The sequence below is a fragment of the Pleurodeles waltl genome, chromosome 6 (genome assembly GCF_031143425.1).
Source record: "Pleurodeles waltl isolate 20211129_DDA chromosome 6, aPleWal1.hap1.20221129, whole genome shotgun sequence".
In the NCBI taxonomy this organism is placed as follows: Eukaryota; Metazoa; Chordata; class Amphibia; order Caudata; family Salamandridae; genus Pleurodeles; species Pleurodeles waltl.
The window spans coordinates 1,443,094,810-1,443,121,409 of NC_090445.1; the positions used below are offsets into that span (position 1 = coordinate 1,443,094,810).

The window sequence follows — 26,600 nt, forward strand, 5'->3', positions numbered from 1 at the left end:
GGTGCTGGAGGTATGCCTCTCGGCCTGCAACATAATCATGGGCTGCGGCTCCAATTGCCAGGCTGTATGGGTGGGACCTGACGGCTGTGTCACAGTCTGTGTTCGCTAATTGGGATCTCTCCTCCCTGGCCCATCCCACTCTGTGACCTCACTGCATTTCTTCTAGTCAAAGATGGTTCAGAAGAGGCACCAGGATGTGACAGCACAAGGTTGGCTGGCCATCTTCCATGCACCTCGTTTTTCTTTACTTTCTTGTATATAGCAGCCATTACCAAGTACATTCCTTTAATGATAAAACACCAATACTTCACAATAAACACAGGGAAATTAAACACCAACAAAATAACCATCTGTTCCACCAATCACTGAAGTCAGTCCATCATATAGTCTTCTTCCAATTCCATATCATTCTCTTTCTTCTTGTGAGGAATTCCAAACCTCCTTTCGAATCACTGCTCATTCTTCACGTCCAAACCTAATAAGGCAATATACATTTGTTATTCAGTTCTTTCAGCAACTTGTATCAAAACAAACCTCAACTGAGTTCATCCAGGAAACAATATTATTTTCCTTATAATAGCCTCATCTATAGATAACTTTTCCTTAATGATTATATTAGTATGTCACACAATATAAGCAATAAAACATAATAACCATTCCTAATCCTAATGATGTAACTCATGAGAGGGAATGGATTTCCCCCTATGAATCTGTTTAGGATAATCCTCACCTCTCTTTCCTTAATAGAATTGAAAACCTTTTTCTCAATCGCTAGGAAATTATCATTCTATGTCAGGACTCAAGGCAAGGATTATGCAATTTCAAAGCCTATACAGACTCAAAGACACTGCCTCAGAAATGGGCTTGAAGTATAATTTCTTACAGGTTAAATACCATGACCAGTCCATAGCGTTCATAATGTCCTCCAGTTAACACCTTGTGTCTGCTTTGCATGCCATTGTGCTTCTTGTAAATGTTCCAAAACACGACACATCTAAACCCTTATTGCACTTATCCATCATCCCCACTTGGCAATGGATAGAGATGAAAGTGCCTTCAAAGATTTCTTTGATGCAACCAGGAGTGGTCTCTTAACCGCCGACCTTATCTCTGCGGTCATGTTTTCATTGTCATTCACACATTAAGACACACACAACTTTGGCTTGTCTTCTAAAAATGGTGACAAGATCGATCTGGTATTAGTCTTAGTTCTTCTGGCAATGGTTGAAGTGACTCCATCCTGGGGACCACACTTCTGGAAATGTGTAATATTTTGACATCCGAAACCTATGACACAATACTAGACATAGTAGCATAGCAAGTTTGCTAACAACTCCTTTATGGTTGAAGCCTCATGGTTCTGCCGGACCAACAGAAGATTTAGATCCTTATGTCATGATTTGGAATACATATGATCCAGGGGTTTAGACAACTTTATTCCTCTCATTAATTAACACACCCAAGGATGCTCCCTCACTAGGGCCTTATTCCCTTGGTCATTTCCTGCAGAGATTGCTTACCTGAAGGTATTCACCAGTCTATGGGCCAATCCTGTCACCAATTTTCCCATCAGAAGATTTAGGATGTGGGTGATTCCTGCCCCTAGAGGAGCTAAGTATTTCTCCATAAATCAACCACCCCACTTCCTCCAGGAAGAGGATTCTCTTGACTGTACTTCCAGCCCAGGCTCTTTGTATGATATCTGCAACGACCTTTGAAATTAATTGGTCTATTGAATGGTCCTGGGAACTCTCTATGCCATAAATCTGAGATAACTCTCCAGGACCAGAGGATGTAACAGGCCTCTGCTGTCTGTCATAACATCTGTAATGACTGGAAGTGCCTTCAGGGCCTACTTTGACAGCTCAAGAAGGCTTGGGATTAATGTTTATTATCTACAAAATTGAGTCAGCAATATCAGATCCCCTCTCTGTTGCTTCCCTAGGGCTGACATCCAGCAAACATTCTGAGCTGTGGAATGACACAGTTCTGTGTTTTCAACCAGTCCTGCATGAAAGCATACACCTCTGTTGCCCGCAGATCTGTCCTCCAGCTGCAGTAATCTAAAAGTTGGTTGTTGGTTCCAGATGCAAAAAGATCTGTTTTGCAAGAACCCCACCTGGACACAAGTGCTATGAAAACCTCAGGATTTAGTGTTAAATCGCTGGAGTCCCATCTGACTCTGGAGTACCTGTCCCCCCTCTTCATGTTGTTTGCCTGGCAGATAGTCCTCTGTCACCAATATTTGTTTCTTCAGGCAGAAGTGCCAGAAATCTTTTGCTTGTTCTGACAGGTTCTTGGACCTTGTACCTTTCAAACAGTTGATATATCTCACTGGCAACATATTATCCATTTTCAGAAGTACACAGATAGATACTTTCCCTCTAGCACAAGACTTAATAGCAAATGAAGCTGCTGTTAGTTTCAGACAGTTTCTGTGGAATTTCAGTCCATCTTTCATCCATCTTTCCCACTCAGAGATGTCTCTGGCATCTGGCTCCTCAGCCCCATTGGCTTTGTTCCAACTCTTTGATCATGTTTGTGGAGACTCTAAAGTTCACTGACCCTCTACATGTTTATTTCCTTCTTTAGTTCCTTCATTTTCTTCTCCCGAAAGCTGAGGCTGGCCACCACTGAATCTATGACAAATCCCAGAATTTATATTGTCTATGATGCAGATCCAATTTCTCTTTGCTTATGACAAACCACAGATCCTCTAACAATGTAATATTCATGTTCAAATTGAATACATAGATGAACTTTGATGGGAGAACGCGGGGTGGGGTAATGGCAGGTCGCTAGAACGCGCAGCGTCTGGGGAACCCGGTCAGTGTTAAAGAAGACAGAAATGTGCTGACTCACCTGCTGCGACCCAGCAAAGAGTAGGAATAGGTCTAAAGGGGCCATAGGGTGGTCTCAAGTCACCCTGGAGCTGCGAAGGAGCCGAAGAACTGTTGCACGCATTCCTCTCCAGGGGAGACAGCATCAGCACAGGCAGCTCGGTGGCCATTTCCGAGGTGGATGGTGAGGGCGTGCAAGCGGTGAGAAGAGGATTTGACGGCAAGCATTCAGCGCAACAGCAGGTAGTGGGAGCACTACGGACATCGCTTGGAAGGGGAAAGGGGTGGCAAGAAAAGGTAGGCTCCTGGCTTAAGGGTTCTGAGAAACCTTCCTCAACGATGGGTGTCATGAAGGGTGAGAGACAAAATTTGACGGGCCCAGGAGGGAGAAGTGGCCAACATTCTTTGGAGCTAAGCACGGCAGAGGGCCTATTGTCAGTGCAGAGTACAGTAAAAGCACGATTTCCACAACAATCTTTGAAGACTAACGAAGCTAATCACCAGTTGCCCAAAAATAAGTTGGGTAAATTAGGAAAATTAATTAAAAGGTCCTCTCTCACTAACAAGTTGAAAATAACCCCCTTGTTAAGATCTTACTTTAGAGTCCTCCCATCTGTAGGATATACTAGTGGACCTTCGGGACCTCATAATATAGTAGAGGGATAAGTGAATAAAGAGGTGTTCCCCTCATCCAATATGGAGTCTGGAAACGAAATGGAGGAGTGCGGTGGAGGAAGGAGTACTTTTGAGGTTTTGAAAAATGTGGAGGATGCTGCTGATGGTACTAATGAGGTATTGTTGGATAGACAACTTAAGAGTCCTGAGGCACTGGCCCCTACAGGGACTATTCCAAGCTAGGCTGAGGTACAGGAGCCTATGCAGGATCTGTTGGAGCTTAAAGCCGGTGTTGCATATTCTAGCACCTCCGTAGAGTCAATGATTCTAGCACTGTCTGGGGAGATTAAAAGGGCTTTTGCTGTCTAAGAAGTAAATCAAGGGAATATTAGAGAGGCCTGTGAAGTGCTGGAAGAAAACGTTTGATTTATTGGCTATAAGAACTCAGGCACTTGAAGAATCAGTGGGTGTTATGAAAGAGGAATTAAGGAAGAACAATGAGGAAATTTGGCTGTTGAAGAACAACAAGCAGGAAATGCAAGATAATTAGGAAAATTCTACAAGAAAGAATAATTTGAGACGTCTTAACGTATCCTAGAGGGCGGAGGAAGATGACTTAAAAGCATATGTGGTTTCCCTTATTAAGGGTGTAGTACAGATGGGGAAAAGTGAGGATGTTATTGCAATAGACATCCAGAGGATTCATAGAGACCCTTTAAGGAGAGATCCAAGTAAAAGGAAGCCACACAAGATTTTGGTAAACTTCCAGACATATGCCCTGCGGGAGAAGATTCTGCTAAAGGCCTTAAAGTTAAAATCATTAAGAGGGAAAGATTTTTCTTTCGAGATAAGGTTAGATCTGTCTAGAACTACCTTAAGCAAGCAGTGGGAATTAGGGAGGCATTTAGAGGAGATTAAAAGCTTAGGCATCTCGGCTCGACTCCAAATCCCAGCCTCCCTGCGAGTGATGTATAATAATAAATTGTATAATGTGAGAGACCTGAGGGCAGCAGGTGAGTTGCTAGAGGATATTAAGTGTAGACATTCAGAGGTTGGAAGGGTCTGCTCACCCCTTTTAGGCCAGGTTCTCCCAGAGGCACTCTATAATTTGGCGTATCAGCCAGCCCATGTGAATGCAGGGATGGGTTCTCCAAGGGTGGGAGGTGGCGGGGTCACAAGGGGTAGTGGTTGGGGAGCACAGGGTGGGGAGCATATGGGAGAAAAAGATAAAAATCCTCATTCACCTCACCAATGATAGTTGGTTCAGTTGTCGGGGGATAAATGGGCAAAGTTGACAAAGATCAGGGGAGATTGTAGTTTAATTCAAAAGGCGGCTTATTAAGGGACAAGGACATAGTTTGCAGTATTTGAAGGATACTCCAGCCCACATAATAATCTTGCTGGTAACCAATTTGACAGGAGTTGAATGTATGGAATTATTTAAGTCTCAAATTGGGTCCAATTGTTTATATGTACGGACCACAATTTCAACAATAAGGAGTTGTCATCGTGATTAAACATCAAATTAGAGTGGCATTTCTGGGAACAATTTCTGATAAATTAGGAAGGTAGATTATAGCTAAGCTCCAAACACATTACACCGTATTAACGTTGGTTGGTTTCTATGGTCCCAACTGAGATTATACTGATCCTTTGAGAACGATTTTTTGTCCCATACTAGATTTTTCAGATCCAGTTATAATGGCAGGGGATTTCAATGTGATTTTGGATAATAAACTGGATAGATCAGCGAGATCTAGGTCAGTAGGCATGCCTCGAGATGATGATGAAGGATTTTGGATTGTGTGATCTCTGGAGACAGAGAGTGGGTGTGCAGCAAGATTTCTCATTCAATAATAAAAAGTGTGGTCATGCTTTCTGGATTGATTACTTTCTTGTTGACCATGCGCTTGTGGAGGCGGTTGATGAGATAGTTTATTCAGCAGCCCACCTATCAGATCACACGGTGGTGGTATTAACAATTAAGTTCTCCTTAAAAAACAAGATGATGAGGTGGGCTTTAGAATGTTAATTGCTGCTGGATTTGAATGTGGTAGCACAATTATGTACAAAGACAGAAGAATTATTTAAAATAAATTTAGGATCAACCCCCAAAAATGTGGCTTGGGATACGTATAAATCGTTTATAATAGGTACAATTATCAGCTTTTCTAGATCAGAAACAAGAAACATAGGATGGAAATAAGCTCTGTAGAAGCAGCAATGGTTCAATGTGAGAGGCTAATAAAAGATGGGGTAGAACCGGCAGGCAAGCCTGAGGAAAGATTGAGTCAACTAATGATAGGTTTAGGAAGTACTTCAAGTTAGATTGGGAAAGAGATGGGAAGCAAGTTAGCTCACTTTCAATGTGGTGAAAGTGCAGGAAAGTTGTTAGCATGGGAAGCTAAGAGAGAGCAAGTCCGAAATACCATTAGAAAGATTCATTGTGGGCAAACTGCAGAGAAGTGGACAAGCAGTGTTGATATAAGGAAGGCTTTTAAAAGGTTTTTTTCAGAGCTTTATATGGAGGATAATGTAGTAACTGAGGAAGAGGTTGAGAAATTGGTTGGGGACAGACACTTTACCTAGTTAATGGGTAAAGAACAGGCCCATTTGAATAAAAAAAATCTCCCAGGGAGAAATTAGGTCAGTACTTACAATGAGTAAGGGGGCCAAAGCTGCAGGTCCGGAAGGTATCCCAGTGGAGTTGTATAAAATGTTGGGAAATTCTATAGTACCAGCTATGATTGCACTGTTTGTGGAGATTTTTGAGGAGGGGTTGCCATTACCAGTGTAGTGGAATGATGCTACAATTACTTTGATTTTGAAGCTAGGAAAGAGTCCATCGTGTTGTGAGTCATATAGACTGATATTGTTCTTGAATAGTGACCTCAACCTTTTTCCAAAGGTGCTGGCGGATAGACTAAGTGGGCTGGTGGCAGGAGTCCTGCAGAAAGATCAGAAGGGGTTTACCAAGGGTAGATACCTTCATGAACTAACTTTTAATTTAATTGGGGCTATTGATCTGGCTAAAACATATGACTCCCCTCTTGCAGTTAGCACACTGGATGCTATGAAGGCTTGCAGTATAGTTAATTGGGCTTACTTGGGCACAATTTTAAAGTATTATGAACATAGTGAAAAATGTTGTAGGATGATCAGCCAAATTTATCAAGCTCTGTCAGCAAGGGTATTGGTGAAAGGGAATTCAACTCCCCCCCTTCAAAATAACTAGAGGTACAAGGCAAAGTTGTTCGCTGTCTCCAATACTTTTTAATCTATATATTTAACTTTTGGCCAGGAGGATTAGACAGGATCAAATGATTTCCCCTTTTCAACTGTTGTGGATGGGAGAAAAAACTCTCCTTATGTGCGGATGATCTGATGTTATATTCGTTGGATCTACAAACAGCCCTCCCAGCAGGTTTGGACACTCTGCAGACTTTGGTAGTGTCAGGTTACCATGTCAATGCGGGGATGACAGAGGTAATGGTGTGGAACCAGAGAAGGGACAGTCCGCAAATTTAAAATAAAATGAGATACTTGGGCCTTACTATTGTGCAGGACATCGAGCAGATACCAGTGGTTAATTTAAAAAAAGTTCTGACAGAATGGAATAAATTGATGCAGGGTGGGTATGCCTCTCTTTGACGATATTCAGCAAAGTAAGCTTGGTAAAGATGGTGATTTTGCACAAGGTAAGTTTTCTGTTTAATACGATCCCCTTACAAATGACTAAAGTGTATGTAGGAAAGTTTCAACAAGCCATTAATTCATATATTTGGGCATAAAAAAGGCCTGGATACCCTGGAAGAAGGAGGGAGAAGGGGGGCCTTGCACTGCCAGATCAACAATATTATGCTTGGGGTTTCCAACTTCAGAATGCATGAATGCTTTTTTTCTCACCTGACTTGTCAGATGTTGGGTGGATGTTTAAGACTATGGTAGGAGGTGTAAAAGGGGGCATTAAAGCATTTTTGTTTAAATTTGGTGACTCCAAATTCTTTAAAAAATAAAGCTAAAAGTGTTGCAAGATTTGGCAAAGATCTGGTACAGCATAAGGCGAGCAATAAAGACAGAATACTGTAGTCAGTGGGCTCCTTTTTGGGATTCTCCAGGCACTTCAGAGTGTTTTGAAGATAAATTGGCTATTCCAATTAGGAAGGCAGGTATAAAATAGTGGGGAGATCTACTTAGAGACAGCACTCTAGTTTCTCGGGGTGAACTACATAAGGAGACTGGGGGTAAGTTGTCAAGACTAAAGTACATCCAGCTGAAAGGGTGGTCACAGAGAAGTTGAGCGAATCTAGGTTTGATTAATCATCTGGAAGAGAAGACAATGGGGAGTCCCCCTGCCACAAAGGAAGTGTCTACTTGGTATTGAGAAATTTTGGACTTGGTGGATGGGACGTTCAAGCTGGCAGAAGATATCTGGGGAAGGTGCCTTCCTAGAGTGCCATTACTGCATTTGTGGCCGGTTTCAATGCGTATTTTATTTACTGTTGTTAAACCTGGCCCCTTCAGAAGAAATCACTTGTTTTCCATTCACAGAACTTACCTGTCCCCACTCAAACTTTCAAAAATGAGGAAAGGGGGAGTGGCTAAATGTGGAAAGTGTGGCATAGAAAATGCTACAGATAGCCACATGTTTATGGAATGTCCAGCTATATGTCCATTCTGGGAAGAAGTGGGTAGGATGGCCTCGGAAGATGTAGGACAGATATTAAGGTAAGTCTCTCTCTAACAATTTTTGGAATAATGGAGAGGGCTGGAGTGCTGAACTGCGATATGCAGAAACTACTTATCTATGCTATACTGTTGGCTAGAAGAGAGATATGCAGGAAATGGGTAGGAAAATTACCTCCTATATATATACAGAATGGCTGGAAACACCTACCTACATTTCAAAAATGGATATGGCCAGTGGGGTGTCTAAAGCAAAAAAATGTGGCTTCCTTTGGTGGAGTGGATTGGAAAATATAGTATGTAGACCCAAAAGGAATGATGTCAGGAGGGTGCTTTCTTGTCCAATGATTACACCTTATACTCGCTCTTGTAGCTGTGTTGGTAAAGCGGCTCACCAATCAGGGTATGATGAGAGATGTATGGCCTTCCTGCTCATGGTCTGAATCTGAAAGTAAGTGGGCATGAACTAAGATGGCTCAGAGAAGACCTGGAGCCTGTGGTGAATGAGGACAAAAAAATATTCATGTTCAAATTGTAGGAAAGCTGCTATTGGCATTATTCCATCAACAGCAGGTCATCAAGGTATGTGATTAGTCTGGCGCCTCTTGTTCTCAAGATTTACCCATCTGGCCGCAGTAGTTTGAGAAAGCACCAGGGCGCTGAAGACTGCCTAAATGGTGGTGCTTGAAACTCGTACACCTGATCCCTCCAACAGGAATAAAAACAATTCCTGTGGGGAGGAAAAGAGATAGGCATCCTTCAGGTCAAGCCTGACCAGCTAGCCTCCAACAAGGAGTAAGTCTCTCAGGACATGTAGGCCTTCCATGTTAAAGTGACAATAAACCAGTCTCTCACATTTAACTTGTTTATCACCGGTTTGAATAATTTGTATTTTTTCTTGACCAGGTAAATGTTCCTAAGGAAACCTCTGGGATGTAATGCCAACATGTAAATTGAGCCTATGATGTCCATCTCTGTCACTTACTTGTTTATGACACTCATCTCTTGTTCTTTAAGTCTCAGAGGGTGATAGCCAGAGGTCTAAGCTAGGGTTCTTTAAACCCCTATGTGGAAACCATCTACCGTCTCAAAGACCAATAGGTCATTTGTCAAATTTCCCCATCTGTCCTTGACCACCTCATTCTCACGCTCAGCTCTAGAAGGAAAATATTGATAATCCTTACTGGGGAATCCCCTTGTGGTGTTACATCCATCCCTGAATGATCCTCTGCTACCCCTACCTCTCTAGAAGGTTTGGGAAGGGAAGAATAGTCCTGTTTGGTGAGCATCTTGGTATCCATTATTCTCTTTAATATGCCCGCTGATAGAGCCTTGGTTAAAGGGATGGCCTAAGGAGCAGCCCATGCCTCTCTGCAAACTCCAATGAAAACCATCCCCAGGAAAATCTTCCTAATGGGTGTTTGAGCATTGTCCAAGTCTGAGAAGGTTGCAACAAACATTCCCAGCTCCTTTATAAAGATTGGCAACACTGAATAATCAAAAAATACACATTCCTACAATTTTATGCATGTAATGCTAATTCCATGTGCTCATACACTAAAGCACATCGTTGCCATAATGCACATACCAGAATTTCACAAAGGAAAACCAGCACTATAAACAGAAAACAAAAAAATAGTGGAGCACACTAAATATAATTAGCTTGAACGTAATTTAGATCAATTTTAGATTCAATGAAGCCTAATAAATTTGCATCCATTTATAATACCAGGATATACCTAATTAACAAAGGTGTTGGTTCTGTTACAACATATAAAACAATTATTTATACATAACAAAATGTTATTAGAAACAACATATACAATCTGAAATAATACAAAAACAATTAAATCACAATATTATATCTGCCACTAAAAAACACTACGTATCCTTTCTAAGGTGATCCAATGTTCGTCTAACTGATCTATATTTTGCTTATGAGACTGAGAATGGATGTTATCTCTTCTTTTTACTAATTGGGTTCCAGAGTGATATTTAATGAGAAATACATACAGTAATACATTGCAGCAACTGTTTATAAAAATAAATCTGTAGGATACTGTACTTTTTGAGATAGGTAGCCAGATTTTAAGATGGCTGCCGTGTTTTCTAGTCACTCTTTGAGGACGTCGTCGATTTCATTAACATCCCATTGCCGTATGTTTACGGACAGGTTAACATCACGTATCGGCATTGGACGTAAGCAAATTGCTTTAAGAAATATAAAAGGCATCATTTCTACTGGTTCGGTTTTGACATTTGAATTCTCGGAGTGAGACGAGTAGGATGTAAATTTGACGGGGCTTGGAACATAACGATACAGGTATTTCAAGTAATACTGGTAAATATAAAGAACCTATGGTTTTATTACTTTGGTGCCGTCATGTACATAATCATATTGTTTTGTGCCCATAGGATGGAAAACAAATTGTAAGTGAGGACTTTAGGGGTCTTTTGTTTGAACGCAGATACATGTTAAGAGTCTGGTGGCTTTACTACATTTGGTTATAAATTACTGACATAAAATTGGGTTAAACTTTTTATGGTAGCCATTGGGGTTGCACATTACACTTGGTGTTCGTGTATTTGGTTACTATACGAACACTTAAGCATTATGTATGGAGACAAATATTGTGATGACTAGTTCCATATGAGTATTTTTAATTATATAATTGAGTTGTCTGGTACGTTTATCTATATAAATGGTTCCTATTGGTAGGCAATCGCACTGACAGATGGGTAAAATTTCTGTTTTGGAGTATTGTTGGGTATTTCCCAAATAATTAAATCAACATTTATGATTAAGCCATAGGCTTTAAATTGTTGCGAATATAACTAGCAGATTTACAGACAGATGAATATTATTGTTTGGATTGTTATCTTGATATATGAATTATTTGGGAACATGTCTTTTCCTTGTTTGGGATCGGAAATATCGAGTATAAGTGAACAAAGAAGTAAAATTGGGTCCTATTGAGAAGACTCTTTATGAATATGTTTCCTTGCAGTAAGGTAGGTGTAAGATTTAATATATCTGGTGTTAACATATATTAATGATTTTTAACTTAGAAACTAATTGGGCTCTTTTCTCCCCCTTTTGTTTTCTCTGATAGCTATAGATATTAAGGTTGGACTTATGAGTATACAATTGAGTAAGGTACTTATTGTTATTAGTAACAAGCATGAATATTTTGGGGATGACATGAGGCATTAGTTTAAGTTGATTACAGTGAAATGATTTATGGAATTTGGGGATTCAGATCCATACTTTATGTATGGTTGGATTAACTAAAAACACATCTTTATTTCTATTTCCGGAGCACGTGGTGTTCTTACGTTTTGCTACTAATGTATGATTAACTTTTTCTATTAATAATTAACTAATATTGATAATGGACATTGGTTGTTGGTTCTATTTGCATAATTTAGAATTATTGATACTTATTTTTTGGAGATTTTATATGTTTTTATATATTTTTTGTGATGTCTAGAAATAGTGTATATATTATGTGTGGGAAGTTTTGTAAATTAAGTTTGTAATGTTTTGTGTTAATAATTTATCAGCCCTGAAGAAGTCCATATTTGGACGAAACACGTGTTGGATCACCTTAGAAAGGATACATAGGCCTTCATTACAACCCTGGTGGTCAGTGCTAAAGTGGCGGTAATACTGCCAACAGGCTGGCGGAAAAAAAAATGGGAACACGACCGTGGCGCAAACCGCCAACATAGACAGCCACTTTAACACTCCGACCGCCACGGCTGTACAAACAAACAGCGCGGCCGTACCCGCCAACAGACAGGCGGAAGACAATGTACCTCCCACACTATCACAAGATGCAAATCCGCCACCTTTTCCGGGGCGGAACCAACGCGATCAAAAACACGGCGGAAACAGTACACAGAAGGGGAAATCACTCACCTCTCCACACCCCACGAGGAACCAGGACGCCATGGAGCCAGAACTTCACATCCTGCCGGCGATGGTCTTCCTGTTCCTCTATCAGGAGCTCCAGAGACGGCAGCGACGACCACGGTGAGTACTGCACCTACAACACAGGGGAGAGGGGGAGGGAAAAGAGAGTGACACACACACGCAGCACCTCCACCCCCACCCTCACCCACAACACCATACACACAAATACATGCTGCAACATTACATATACAGCCCCCCACCCCCTCCTTCAATAACGCAAGGACAAAAGGAATTGATTTGAACGATTGTAATCAAGAAAAATCCAGTAGTCAAAACTCTAAATACAGTATATACAATTATGTACACCAAATACACAAGTCCGGATAGTGCACCAATCATTGTCCGTGGACCACTGGGCCAAAAATGCATGGGCGAGGCCCACACTCGATACCTGACTCCAAACGGAGAGAACACTGGAGGGGCATCAGATGGAAAATAAACAGGCACCTCAGGAGGGGGGGGGCACCTCAGCCTGATGAACACACAATGCCACTGCTCCAAGAGGGGTCTCCATGCCCACTGCTGTATCCTGGGGAGTGCAAAGCCACAGTCTCTAAAGTCTCGCCAGTGGGTGGGTTGCCCACTGCGTTATCCTGGGGAGTGCAAAGCTGCAGTCTCTCAAGTCTTTCCAGTGGGTGGGTTGCCCACTGCTTTATCCTGGGGAGTGCAAAGCCGCAGTCTCTCAAGTCTCTCCAGTGGGTGGGTTGCCCACTGCTGTATCCTGGGGAGTGCAAAGCCGCAGACTCTCAAGTCTCTCCAGTGGGTGGTTTGCCCACTGCTTTCTCCTGGGGAGTGCAAAGCCGCAGTCTCTCCAGTGGGTGGTTTGCCCACTGCTTTATCCTGGGGAGTGCAAAGCCACAGTCTCTCAAGTCTCTCCAGTGGGTGGTTTGCCCACTGCTTTATCCTGGGGAGTGCAAAGCCACAGTCTCTCAAGTCTCTCCAGTGGGTGGTTTGCCCACTGCTTTATCTTGGGAAGTGCAAAGCCACAGTCTCTCACGTCTTTCCAGTGGGTGGTTTGCCCACTGCTTTATCCTGGGGAGTGCAAAGCCACAGTCTCTCAAGTCTTTCCAGTGGGTGGGTTGCCCACTGCTTTATCCTGGGGAGTGCAAAGCCACAGTCTCTCAAGTGGATAACAGTCTTCACTGGTTCTGGAAGGGGCTTTGTGCCCAGAGTGCTTCATCCTGCCAAGGACAGAGGTAGTTGATGTCTTTCTCCACTGGTTCTGGAGGGGGCATGGTGCCCAGAGTGCTTCATCCTGCCAAGGACAGAAGTAGTGGATGTCTTTCCCCACTGATTCTGGAGGGTGCATGGTGCCCAGAGTGCTTCATCCTGCCAAGGACAGAGGTAGTGGCTGTATCTCTCCACTGAAAGTGATGCATCATTGATGCTGCCCAGGCTCCTGGAACTCACGACCACTGGGGATGGCAGCCGTATCTGCGGTGGTGCCACTGGCTCAGGATGTCGCGGGGCCGCTGGCGGTGCTTGCGGTGGTGCTTGCGACGGTGTCATTCGCGGCAGTGCTTGTGGCAGGCTCAGTGGCAGAGGTGCTGGTGGCGGGCCCAGTGACAGCCGTGCTGGCGGCGGGCTCTGTTGCAGCAGTGCTGGAGGCGGGCTCTGTTGCGGCGGTGCTGGTGGCGGGCTCAATGACTGTGATGCTGGTGGCAGGCTCAATGACAGCGGTGCTGGTGGCGGGCTCTGTGGCGGTGCAGATGGTGGTGCAGGTGGCGATCTTCACCGCCGTACAGGTTGGCATCGATGTGGACAGAAGGTGTGACACTGGTCCCTCAGTCGGTGCCACCATGCCCTCTCCGGACCTGCCCTTCACTTTCTGGTCCTTCCCCACCTTGGATGGTGGCGCTGCTGTCTTGCCACTATCCCCTTTCGGTTTTCCTGAGCCCTTGGTGGCAGGTGTCTTCGGCTTCTCCTTCCGGGATGTGGGCAACTTTTTAAGTTTTGCAGGTGACGGAATGTCCTTGCCCTCGATCCGAGTCACACTGGCAGCCCTGATGGTTGGCGCACTCCAATAGCCCGCAGTTTCTGTCACCACTGTGCCTGGTGATGAGGTGGCTGAGGTGCTGGGTTGGGACCTGGAAAGCCTGGCCCTAGGGGACAGGCGGGGGGGAGGTGTAAGGAAAAGGTCAATATTACCCAGGAAAAGTTTTTTAGACACACTGGGACGGGTAGATGGAGGGGGTTTGGGAGTGGAGGACGAGGTAGTGGTTATAGGAGGTGTACGTCTGCTGAATTTGGGTGAAGGTGCATGGGCTGGAGGCTGTTGTGAGGAGGATGGCTGTTGGGTGGGTGTGTGCCTGCGTTTGTGTACTTTGGGAGGAGGGCTCACAGACAGACTGCGAGAGGACACGTGGATGTGTGAATGGTAGTGGGGGTGGTGAGTGCACATGAGCGGTGTGTGGTGATGGGCGTGCTGGTGATGGAGGTAGTGGCTGAAGATGTAGTGCATGCAGGTGTGAGTGGAGACGAGACTGGGAGGGGGGAGGGAGACGTGGAGGAGGGGGACACAGTGGAGGCAGTGGATGCTGGTATGTCTGCATGGGTATGATGCTTGTGTGAGTGCCTGTGGGATGTGTGGTGCTTATGTTTGCCTGGGCCACTTTTGTGTATTGATGTGTGTGCATGCTGGTCTGATGGTGTGCTTGGGATAGGCTGAGGTACAGGGGAGTGGGTCTGGGTGGAGGAGGTTGGAGGGGGGAGGCTGGACACAGGGACAATGGCTGCCATCAGTGCTGAGGCCAGAGCCTGAAATGCTCTCTGTTGGGCTGCCTGGCCAGAATGAATGCCCTCCATGTATGCATTTGTTTGTTGCAAATGCCTCTCAACACCCTGGATGGCATTCACAATGGTAGACTTCCCAACAGTGAGGGATCTCAGGAGGTCAATAGGAGGGCAGCAGGGCTGACTGGGGCAGGGCCTGAGGTGCCTGGGGCGAAGGAGATGCCCACCCTCCTGGGTGAGCGGGCACGGACACACGCTGAGGGGCTGCTGGGAGGACGGTGCTGATAGGGGAGTGGCGGCTGTACCTGTGGATGCGGGGGGCACAGAGGGGCCCGCCACCGCAAACGAGCTCCCATCAGGGGAGGAGTCGCTGCTGTCATCTCCTGTCCCCGCCGTGGAGCTCACCTCGCCCTCCGTCCCACTGGTGGCTTCAGACTCCTTTGTCTCGCCCTCCAGGGCCAAGTGGGATGCAGCTCCCTCCTGCTCTGGTGCCACTGCTCCTCCGCCAGATGATGCTATTGCACACAAGAACAGGGAGACCACAAAAAGGGGGGGGGAGACAGAAGAAAGACATGTTCAGTGCATGCAATAACACTACCGTTGGCGGACACTACAGACACTGCAGACCTCAGCACTACGCCATGCACTAACAGTTCCTAGATTATTCACAAGGCCATGGGGTACAAGGTCTATGCTCGATTGCTGCACACATGGAAGTCACAGGAGCCTGACTAGGTGTAGATGGCTCTTACCACTGGTGGGGTTGGGGTGCCACATAGCCTGCCTCACAAGGGACCTTGCCTACAAACTTCGACCTGGCCTAGGGGAACCCACTGCCCACCTCCCCCACCCAGACACCTCGAAATGCACGCAGAGTCAGATGAATGTGTCTGTACTCACCCCCTTGTGGCTGCTGTGATGCCCTCAAGCGCCCATCCAACTCCGGATATGCCACCGCCAGGATCCGGAACATCAGGGGGGTCATGGTGCGAGGGGTAGCCCTCCCACGTTGGGAGGCCATCCCCAGCTGGGCCTCCGCTGTCTTCTTGCTCCAGTGGCGAATGTCCTCCCATCTTTTCCGGCAGTGGGTGCTCTGTCTGTGGTGGACCCCCAGGGTCTGGACTTCCTTGGCGATGGCAAATATCCTTCTTCTGGTGGCCGCTGACCTAGAGGAATAGTACATGGGAAAAGGTAAATCTTTCACCGTCCAGACCCCCATAGTCATTGGCTCACGTTCCCACCCTTGCCCTGGTGCACATACACTCACTGTCCGCACATGCAGGCCTCAGCTCCCCCACCATGTATCTTCCATCCATACCGCTCCAAACAGCCATTGCCCATGCAGCATGCTCACAGTGTACTCACCTGTTTGTCTGGAGGACCGTAGAGTAGCGTGTACTGGGGGAGGACCCCATCCACTAACTTCTCCAACTCCTCCGAAGTGAAGGCAGGGGCCCTTTCCCCAGACACATGAGCCATCGTCGCTTCCAGACTACGGTCACAGCAGCACTTGCAGTGTAGGCTCTCTCCTGTTGAAGGTCAGGTATCAAGTGACTGAAGAGAAAGAAAATAGCGGTCACGTCCGTGGCGGTGCGTACCGTCACCACCGGCGTACATCGTCATTGGCTCCTTGGACCCATAGGGTCCAATGTTAACCAAGGCAGGATTGCGCCGCGGTCTTCGACCGCCTACCGCGACGGTGTAGAACGCCAGCGCAGTTACCTCATATCCCCTTGTCCCAACTTACAGGTCAGGCAGCCGCCATTTCAGGGGGCCACATGGCAAGAATAATAACTGCATCACACCTATGTAGGCCTTGCATACACACAGTAACAGGCATAATGCGGATTAATAAACGTGTGCTAATGACAATTTGTGATACCTCAGTGTTGGTTGACTCTGCTCGCTGTTCTCGTCCATAGGGCATGTCCGCTGGGGCAGGTGATGAGATGGCGGCATCCTCCGGTGTACAGACCACTGGTGGACCTGTTGACAATGGAAGAGAGACACGTAATTGTCACCTACAGACTTGATCGTGCAACAATCCATGAACTGTGTGCCCAGTTGGAGCCAGACCTGATGTCAGCTATCCACCATCCCACAGGATCCCCTCTCTAGTGTAGTGAAAGGTGACATCTATGCCCTGGGACATATCCCCAACATCATAGGTGCCATTGATGGGACACAGGTGGCCTTGGTACCCCCCGCAGGAGTGAACAGGTGTACAGAAACAGGAAGAGCTATCATTCAATGAATGTGCAGATGGTGTGTTTGGCCGACCAGTACATCTCCCATGTGAATGCCAAGTTTCCTGGCTCAGTGCATGACGCTTACATTCTGAGGAACAGCAGCATCCCTTATGTGATGGTGCAACTCCAGAGGCACTGTGTGTGGCTAATAGGTGAGGACAAGGAGCCTATACCCTATGAATAGTTGTCTGGGTCTGGGGTTGTCCCTACGGGTTAGTGTGTGTCTAACAGTTGTCCCTCGACATTTGCAGGTGACTCTGGGTAGCCCAACCTGTCATGGCTACTGACCCCAGTGAGAAATCCCAGGACAAGGGCAGAGGAACGCTACAATGAGGCCCATGGGCGAACTAGGAGGATTATAGAAAGAACCTTTGGGCTCCTGAAGCCAGGTTCCTGTGCCTCCATATGACAGATGGTTCTCTCTACTACTCACCAAAGAAGGTGTGCCAGAATATCGTGGCCTGCTGTATGCTGCACAACCTGGCTTTGCGACGCCAGGTGCCTTTTCTGCAGGAGGATGGTCCAGAAGGAGATCTTGTGGCAGCTGTGGAGCCTGTGGACAGTGAAGAAGAGGAGGCAGAAGAAGAGGATATCGACAACAGAAACAACGTTATCCAGCAATACTTCCAGTGAGACACAGGTAAGAAGATATCACTGCCTCACACATCTTATACTATTATTTGAACTATCATAAGTCAGTCACTTTCACCCAGTGTATGGACCCTGACTTGTCACTTTGACTTTCCATTTCACAGATGTGGGTCCCACTGTGTGACCTCTGCTATATTTCCTCATGGACTAGAGCTGTGTCACATCGGTATGTTGACAATAAAATTGACATTGATATATTCCATAGTTATTGTAAATACACATTTGTGAAAGCACAGACTGACTCCAGGTTGTTTTGTGATTGATGTGTGTTTATTGTTGTGCAAATAAGTGGAGGGGGTTGTAAAATGGTCAGGGGATGATGGTGGAGGAATGTCCATGGCAGAGTCCAGTCTATTTGTTTCACAGGCGCATTGTCCAAAAGGGGCATAGGAAGTGGAGCTAGGGCAGTTTAAGGATGGACAGGGTGACAAAGTGGGACAGAAGGATGACATTCTGGGGGGTCTCATTTCCTGGCGGGGGTCTTGGCAATGTTTTCTGTCTTGTTCCTGGATCTCAGGGACCATTTGCGGGGTGGCTCTCCATCTGCAGGGAGTAGGGTGCTGGTGTCGTCGTTCTGTGGCGGTGCCTCCTGTCCACTAGCGCCGTCGGAGGTGGTGGGCTGTTCATCATCCAGGCTAGTGTCAGGGGCCCCTTATTGTGCCACAGTGTCCCTCCTGGTGTTGACAAGGTCTTGCAGCACCCCTACAATGGTGACCAGGGCGGTGTTGATGGACTTGAGTTCCTCCCTGATCCCCAGATAGTGTTCCTCCTGCAGCCGCTGGGTCTCCTGAAAGTTGGCCAGTACCTTTGCCATTGTCTACTGGGAATGATGGTACGCTCGCATGATGTTGGAGAGGGCCTCGTGGAGAGTGGGTTCCCTGGGCCTGTCCTCCCCCTGTCACACAGCAGTCCACCCAGTTCCCCTGATTTCCTGTGGCTCTGTCCCTTAAACTGTGTGCCCTCTGCCACTGCCCCCAGGTCCCTGATTTTCTTGGGGTGCTGGTTTTGCCTGGGTTCCCTGTAGTGGTGGACACACTGCTGCTTGACGTGTCCTGAGGACAGAGGGATGGGCCCGTTGGGTGGGTGCTGTGCTGGTGTTTCCTGAGGGGGAGGCTCTGTGGTGGCTTGTGCCAGTGTCAGGGGAACCGACTGTCCCGAGGTCCAGGATGGGCCGGGCTGGTCATCTTGATCCAGTTTTACAGAGCTGCTGTCATCACTCTGGGCCTCTTCTGTGGGGGGAGTGGACATGTCTGGAACCTCCTGCCCGGTGATGTTGGGTAGGGGTCCTGCAGGGGTGTAAAGGCATGATTATTGCATCTGTGTGTGCAATCGTGTGCAATTGGTGAGTGACCCTGTACTCCAGTGCCTGCATTAATTTCTAGGTCCTTGTGTGATATTTGGTTTGGGGTCTGGGTGGGTATCTGTAGTGGATATGCTTTGGTGATAGGTGTCCATGCTTTGGTGTTGCATGCAGGGCTTAGTGTTGGGATGGGTGGTTTGTGACAGTGGGACACATGTGAGGTGTTGGAGTGATGGGGGTGAGGGTGGGGGTATGTGATGGCATGCAGGTAGGGTGGGGGATATAATAGTTAAGAGTTGACTTACCAGAGTCCATTCCTCCTGCTACTCCTGCGAGGCCTCAGGATGCAGTATTGCCAAGACTTGCTCCTCCCATGTTGTTAGTTGTGGGGGAGGAGGTGGGGGTCCAGCGCCAGTCCTCTGTACTGCAATCTGGTGTCTTGCGACCATGGAACGCACCTTCCCCTGTAGGTCGTTCCACCTCTTCTGGATGTCATCCCTGGTTCTTGGATGCAGTCCCACTGCGTTGACCCTGTTGACGATTCTGCGCCATAGCTCCATCTTCCTAGCAATGGAGGTGTGCTGCACCTGTGATCCGAATAGCTGTGGCTCTACCCGGACGATTTCCTCCACCATGACCCTGAGCTCCTCCTCTGAGAACCTGGGATGTCGTGGTGGTGCCATGATGTGGTGTGGGTGATGTGTGGGGTGGTGTGTGTTGTGATGTGTGAGGGGATGTGTTTGTGTGTGTTGTCTGAGGTACGTGGATGTTGTGTGAGTAATGATGTTGTGTGTCTGTGGATGCTAGTTTTGTTTCTGGTGGTGTCTCTCTCTGGCCTTCTTTCGCAATTCTGGTCGTAAGGGTTTGTGGGTGATGTGGGTGTGTGTTTTATATTGGATTGGGTGTGTGGGTGTGGTGTGTGTATGTGTATCAGGTGTGTGAATTTCGAATTGTCCAATGTGGTTGTGTTTTGTAAATGTGTGTGTATTTTGAGCGCGGCGGTGTGTACCGCCAATGGAATACCGCGGTTGAAAGACCATCGCGTGGATTTGTGGGTCGTAATAGTGTGTGGGTATTCCTGTTGGCGTGACGGTGTTGGTTTTGTTATCGCCAGTTTATCACTGACCTTTGGTGTGGCGGACTTGTGTGGGTGTCTGGATTTTGGCAGATTCCGAGCTGTGGGTCGTAATAGCTGTAGCAGATTTCCGTCGCCACAGCGGTGTTTTGGCGGTCTTCTGCACGGCGGTAAGCGAGATTTACCACCAATGTTGTAATGAAGGCCATAGTGTTTTTTAGTGACAGACATAATATTGCGATATAATTGTTTTTGAATTGTTTCAGATTGTATATGTTGTTTCTAATTAAAAATTGTTATGTATAAATAATTGTTTTATATGTTGTAACAGAACCAACACCTTTGTTAATTATGTATATCCTGGTATTATAAATGGATACAAATGTATTAGGCTTCATGGAATCTAAAATGTATCTAAATTACATTCAAGCAAATTATAATTAGTGTGCTCCACTATTTTTTTTTGTTTTCCCTTTATAAGGATATCTCCGAAAAGAGATGGGTCCTGCCTCAGATGTGGCCAGAACACCTAGTGTGGATCAATCTTGATGAGGGAGACTCTGCATCTTTCAGCTGACAATCTGCAGTTGGTGTTGCTCAATGTCCACACTATCTGCAGAGCAGAGACAGAAACTACCTTGGTGGGCATAGGATTGCATGAGACCCTGACCTTCTTGGCTAGCTCCAATATTTTTGTGAGAGGGCCTATTGCATCCAGGAGTTTATCCTGACAAGCCATCTGCAAGGAATGTATCCCCTTCTTAACATTTGTCATATGTTTAGAGAAGAAGGCACACATCATTAGTATTACTCTGATGTCAGTATCAGGTTGTCCTACAAGAAAAGTCTAGAGCACTCCACCTTCAAACTCGCCTTCATCCCCTTGTCTAGGATTGCATAATCTTTCTAGCCACATATTCTGCCACTTTAGTAATTGACATCCATTCAGATGCTGTAGGATGATAGATCTGTTTACATTCAACATGTCCGACAGGGTCAAATTCAAGGTGTGATACCACCATCATTTCCCCCCATTTTAACAAGCTCTTGGATGGAGGATAAGTGCTTCAACGTGCATGCACTTTTAAAAAAGGATTCCCATTTGGAGAGGGTGTGGCGTACTGCCAGGTCCGACTCTGGACCTGGGGAACCTCAGTGCCAACTCTCGATTCTGGGCAAATCACTCAATCTCCCTGTGTTCACCAAAAAGAAAAAGGAAACATTTAAGACAAGCACAGCAAAGAATGAATGGCAATAATGGGTGTGGTTAAAGCCCATAGATTGAATACAGCACGTCTTGCAGACAGTGCATGTGCCCTGCCTAGGCTTGACCTAAAAATGAATGTGACCGTGTGTAATGTAAACTGATGCTTGTGTAAGGCGCTCCAATACCTTTGGGTCAAGTTACTGCTATATAAAACTGCAAAAAATAAAACTTCTCTGTATTCCAGTTTGTTCAGGGCCTGCCTCTGTGGGGTAACCCCTACCCCAGGAGGAGCTGACTATTAATAGATTTCAGTACTTGGCAAGAGTTTTGCCCAGGTCATCAGGGGTACTTTGAAGCGAGAGGACCATTCCTCCTCGTAAGAGTGAAAGCTCTGTGTGACTTTACATAGCTATATAGCAACTTTCTGCTAGTTGCAGAAAGGAGGAGATGGTGACAGTGCGAGACGCCAGAGGCTGCCAACCGGTATAGGAGCAGCCAGCAGGCTAGGGCTGGTCTGTTGCGTTGAACACCTGGCATTGACCGAGGTCTCCCGGGTGGGGCTGGCCGGCATGCCCCAAAGCTGGCAGATAGCTTCTAGTGAGTGGGTGTGGCAGCACTGCCTCACAGGTAAGCATCAGTCACATATGTGGAATTGTGACAAGATGGCGGACTGTTAAGGAGCTCCCTCCGGAAGATCCTAGAGCCAGGCGATCGCTATTGGCATAAATCCCTAGCAAGCCCTTAACATCAAGCCCTCTCTACTATGGAATAGAGGGAAAAATTGGATACTATGCAAACTGCGTGATTCTTTGAAACAGAATTGGGAGACCATTGAAAGGGATTTCCCTTATTGCACTCAAGCAGGCTTGGACCAACCCCACAGCTTCATCCAAGAATATCTACTGACCTTAACAAAGTGAGCCAGCTGTCCCCCACCCTTGGCATACCTTGCTCAGCTGGCCCCACTGCACTGGTCTCAGGCAGATACCACTCAGAACCCAGGGTCTGCCGCAACCGGATGAAAGAAGAAGATGGATCGCCACCAGCATAATCCATCCAATATTCCTCTGGATAGCAGCCCTGGCACTATAAATGTGTATTACGGTGGTAGGAAGGAGTCCGGTGCTGCTCATCATCTTCAATTCCTAAGCTCCAAGGATATGATGTATGTGTCAGTGCAGCGAGGGGTGCATGTTCCATCCCAACAGAAGCTTGCCCGTAGCAGTTGCGTGCGCCGCCAGCACCAGCCAGGGCTGACGAGGACACCAAGCCCCCTCCTGCTACAGCAGGCACCATCTTCTGAGTTTCCCCAACTCCCAGCATAGCACTAACCAGGGTAAGGTCAGTTTTACCCTCCAGAGACAGCATTAGCACCCGGCGCCAGGCTAAACATCTCTGATCTGGGATCAAAAGATGGCATGCAATCCTAGCAAGACTATGGGGGCTGAGAGTGGAGTTTGAAGCAAGCTGCTCTTGTGTGCTCTCAGGAGACCTCTCCAACACTCTGTTTTTTTTTTTAGTTTATGGCCCCCATGATTAGCACTCCCAGCGGATCTCCCTCTCCGAGCCTGTGGCTGTCCTGCCTTCCCGGCAATGAACTACATCAGAGCTGCCAACAGGAGACCTAGGTGAGTGTCAAGGCCACGCCCCGTGCAGCAGGAGAGAGGTAAGGGCACTAATGACAGATTTCACACTTTCCTCAATCTTCTTTTCCCCCATAACTACTCCATTATCAGGAATGAAAGACTAGGCAGAGTCGGGGGAGGTGTTTTTGTCATTTTTAGAAACTCCCTTCAATGCAAGGAGTTACCTAGTAGTTATTTCTCTACAATTGAAACCTTACTCTGGAATTGCATGTGAAGCACATCTCCCTTTTCAGGATTAGCGCCATTTACCACCCACCAGGTGACAGCTCCTCCTTCCATCATGGAACTCATTGACTTTATTAGTGATCAATCTTCGCAAAGCGATTATCTGATTTTTCTAAAAGACTTTAATTTTCGCTGGGACTCCCAGAAAGAATTGGCTGCTAACCAGCTTGCAACATTTCTCCACGAAAATGATCTGTTTCAACACTAAACCTACACATTCTAAGGGCGCTACGCTTGACCTTATTATTTCCAAAGCTGACTTGATTACAACAGATATCTCCATACTGGTCGACTGGTCCGACCACTTCCTCATCTCTTTCTCACTTTACCTCTCACATGCTGTAACCCTGGGCCAACCAAAAAGGGCAATTACCTGGTTTCACAACACAAAGAACATTGACCTCAAAATTCTCTACAATGGCACTAAGAAGGTATTACCAGACATCAACCCCAATTCTGTTGTCAGTGATCTGACCAATTACTGCTACTCCAATCTATCTATTTTGGTTTACAACATAGCTCCAATGCAAGGCAAGAACAAAAGGCCTTCACCCTCTGCACCTTGGTTCAATAAGTCCCTCTACGATGAAAGAAAAAAATCTTAGAATACTGGAAAAGAAATGGAGACAGTCACCTTCTATCATCAACCTCTCACAACCTTGTTACGCGAGATCTCATTACCACAAACATATCTATAGCAAAGAATCAAACTACTTTATATCTCTGCTCGATTCCGCCAAGAACAGACCTAAAAAACTCTTTGACCTAATCAAATACACCAATAACCCGTGGTATCTTTGACCATTATATTTGAAGACCCTCTAAAGAAAGCAGCAGATTTTGCACTGTTCTATAATAAAAAGGTTAAATTGCTAATTGACCATGACTCACATACTACCCCATATGAGGTACGCAAATCCAAAGGCTCCTGGTTCTGTTTTATTTTCAGCACTGAAGACTCCCTGCTTAAACACACCGTGAACACCAAACCATCTTACCACCCTCTAGACTCTATCCCAAGCAAGACTGCAGTACATTTCTATACCCTCACACTTCCTTACTGGACAAATCTGATTAACCTCTTTCCCAGCCAAGGATCCTTTCCTAATACCCTTAAATCTGGTCAGGTGACCCCACTACTTAAGAAACCCTCCGCTGATATGGCTGACCTTAACAATTTTCGAACTATCACCAACCTCTCTTTTCTCGCTAAGATCACAGAAAGATGTTTAGCAGAGCAACTCAGTCAACATATCAAAGACAAGTCTTGAAGAATTTCAGTCTGGCTTCAGCCAAGCCTGCAACACCGAAACAGCGCTGCTACAGATTATCGACAATGCCCTTTGAGTCCTATACTCTGGCAGCTCCTATCTCCTGATACTTCTTGATCTCTCTGCAGCATTTGATACTGTCAACCACTGCATACCAATGAACACACTAAAACAAAGAGTGAGTATTGAAGACGTACTACTTAAATGGTTTGAATCTTACCCCACGGGGAGAATTCAGATTATTAGAATTGAAAACAGTTGCTCAACTGCAAGATCTGTTGACAAGGTGTCCCTCAGAGCTTTATCTTAACTCCGTCCCTTCTCAGTCTTTACATTGAACCGCTAGGAGTCCTTTTAAAAGAAGCTGGGATCTTCTATCACCTTTACACTGACGACACCCAAATCTACCTGAAGGTCTCCTCCGCACCCATCTCGCCATCATCCTTAACTCCATCCAAGATTGGATGACGCCTCATCATTTTAAGCTGATTCCCTCTAAAACAGAATTCCTTCACATCTCCACCTCAAACTCCCCACCTCCTACTCAATCATGGATGGATAATTGATACATTCTAAACAGCAAACCCACCATTGTTGGCAGTGCCAAATCGCTTGGTGTCATCCTGGACAAAAGACTCAACCTCCAATCCCAAATCAACACCATAGCCAAGAATGCACAATTTCAATTGTGTCTTCTCTAGGGGATCCAATGTTTTATTATTGAGCAAGGCCTGAAAACTCTTGTCCAATCATTGGTACTCCCCAGACTTGATTACTGTAACTCTCTTCTTGTTGGCCTCCTGAAGTCTCACCTTTCTCCTCTGAAGTCCATCCTCCACTCGGCTGCACGTTTCATCTATGGGGCCAAAAGAAAAGACCATATCAACCTATGTTTATAACTCTTCATTGGCTTCCTATTGAAGCCAGGGCCATACGTAAGATTGCTTGCATCACACATAAAGCCATTCACACCTCCACCCCTTGTTACCTATCAAACAAATTCAAGTTATCTGGTGGCTCTAGACCCTCACGTAATGCTGAAAATCTGCTGCTCGAACCTCCTATTTTCAAAAAGGAATAACTCATGGCGCAGTCGTTCTCAGGTAGTACTACTAGAATCTGGAACTCACTGCCTATAAACCTTTGCACCACCACCACCTTCTTCAGAACCTTCAAGACGGACCTCAAAACCTTTCTCTTCCAAAGTTATTTTTAACTATAACACCACTCTTCGAGAACCATACTAAGCCTTCACCCCCACCTTATTTTGACATATCCCTAACTGCTCTTTAACTATCTCAAGAGCTAAAATTACATTACTTAAGTGTCCTATTTTAAGTTAGCCTGGATTTAATTCTGTAAATATGTACTATTCTTCTGCCTAAACTTGCATCTCTTTTGAAATTTCCCTAAATATATTTTATGCAATTATTAAGTATGATGCAAGTAAGTAACTTGTCATGAGTAACCACAATAGCTTACATTTTGTTCCTACTACAGTGTTGCTCTCGATTTCTCTTGCAACGCTCTCTGTTTTATTGTAAAGTGCTCGGACCCTCTTGGGTAAGGTCTGACCTACTTAAAAAAATCGCATAAATAAATAAATCACAGAAATAAATAGCTGCCAAATTTCCTAAGTCCGTGCGTTGACGTGCTGCTCGAGTCTTGTTTTTTTCCTCTGACTCATGGGACTTGTAGTCCTGTTTTATGTTGGAATAAACAAGACTAAAATTTCCAGAATTAAAAGAATAAAACCTGGAATGGGCAGCACATCACATGCGAAACTTGGCAGGACTCTATATTTTACTTTTAGATGTTTTTGAAGGGGTTCCCCACTGCTTGTATACCAAATAGCAAAAAGCACTGGCACCCACCATTTACTCGGACACGTTCTGAAGACTATTACTTGAGAAAACGAAGAATTCCTACGCGGTTTTGCCCAACAGCAAGGCGTCCTGACTAGTGGCAACGTCCGTTAGCAGAGTTAGCACTCTAGTTGGACTCTGTCTTTCCCTTTCACGTTCTTAATCCCAGCTCGGGTACAGTCCTTTCTCTAGCTCCATGATGAGGGGAGGCTGCAACCGCCTTCTGTTGAAGAGGTGATGCTGGCTTAGTCCCCTTTCTAT

General features: G+C 45.8%; 1 long non-coding RNA gene across 1 annotated transcript; it reads right to left on the reverse strand.

Annotated features, from left to right (window-relative positions):
• Nucleotides 1-274: 274 nt before the first annotated feature.
• LOC138302147 (uncharacterized) lies at nt 275-26,488 on the reverse strand. The gene is made up of 3 exons (XR_011205307.1): nt 26,349-26,488; nt 25,287-25,330; nt 275-475 (listed from the first exon to the last, which is right to left on the reverse strand). It is a non-coding gene; the product is annotated as an uncharacterized lncRNA (long non-coding RNA).
• Between the last annotated feature and the right edge of the window lie 112 nt (nt 26,489-26,600).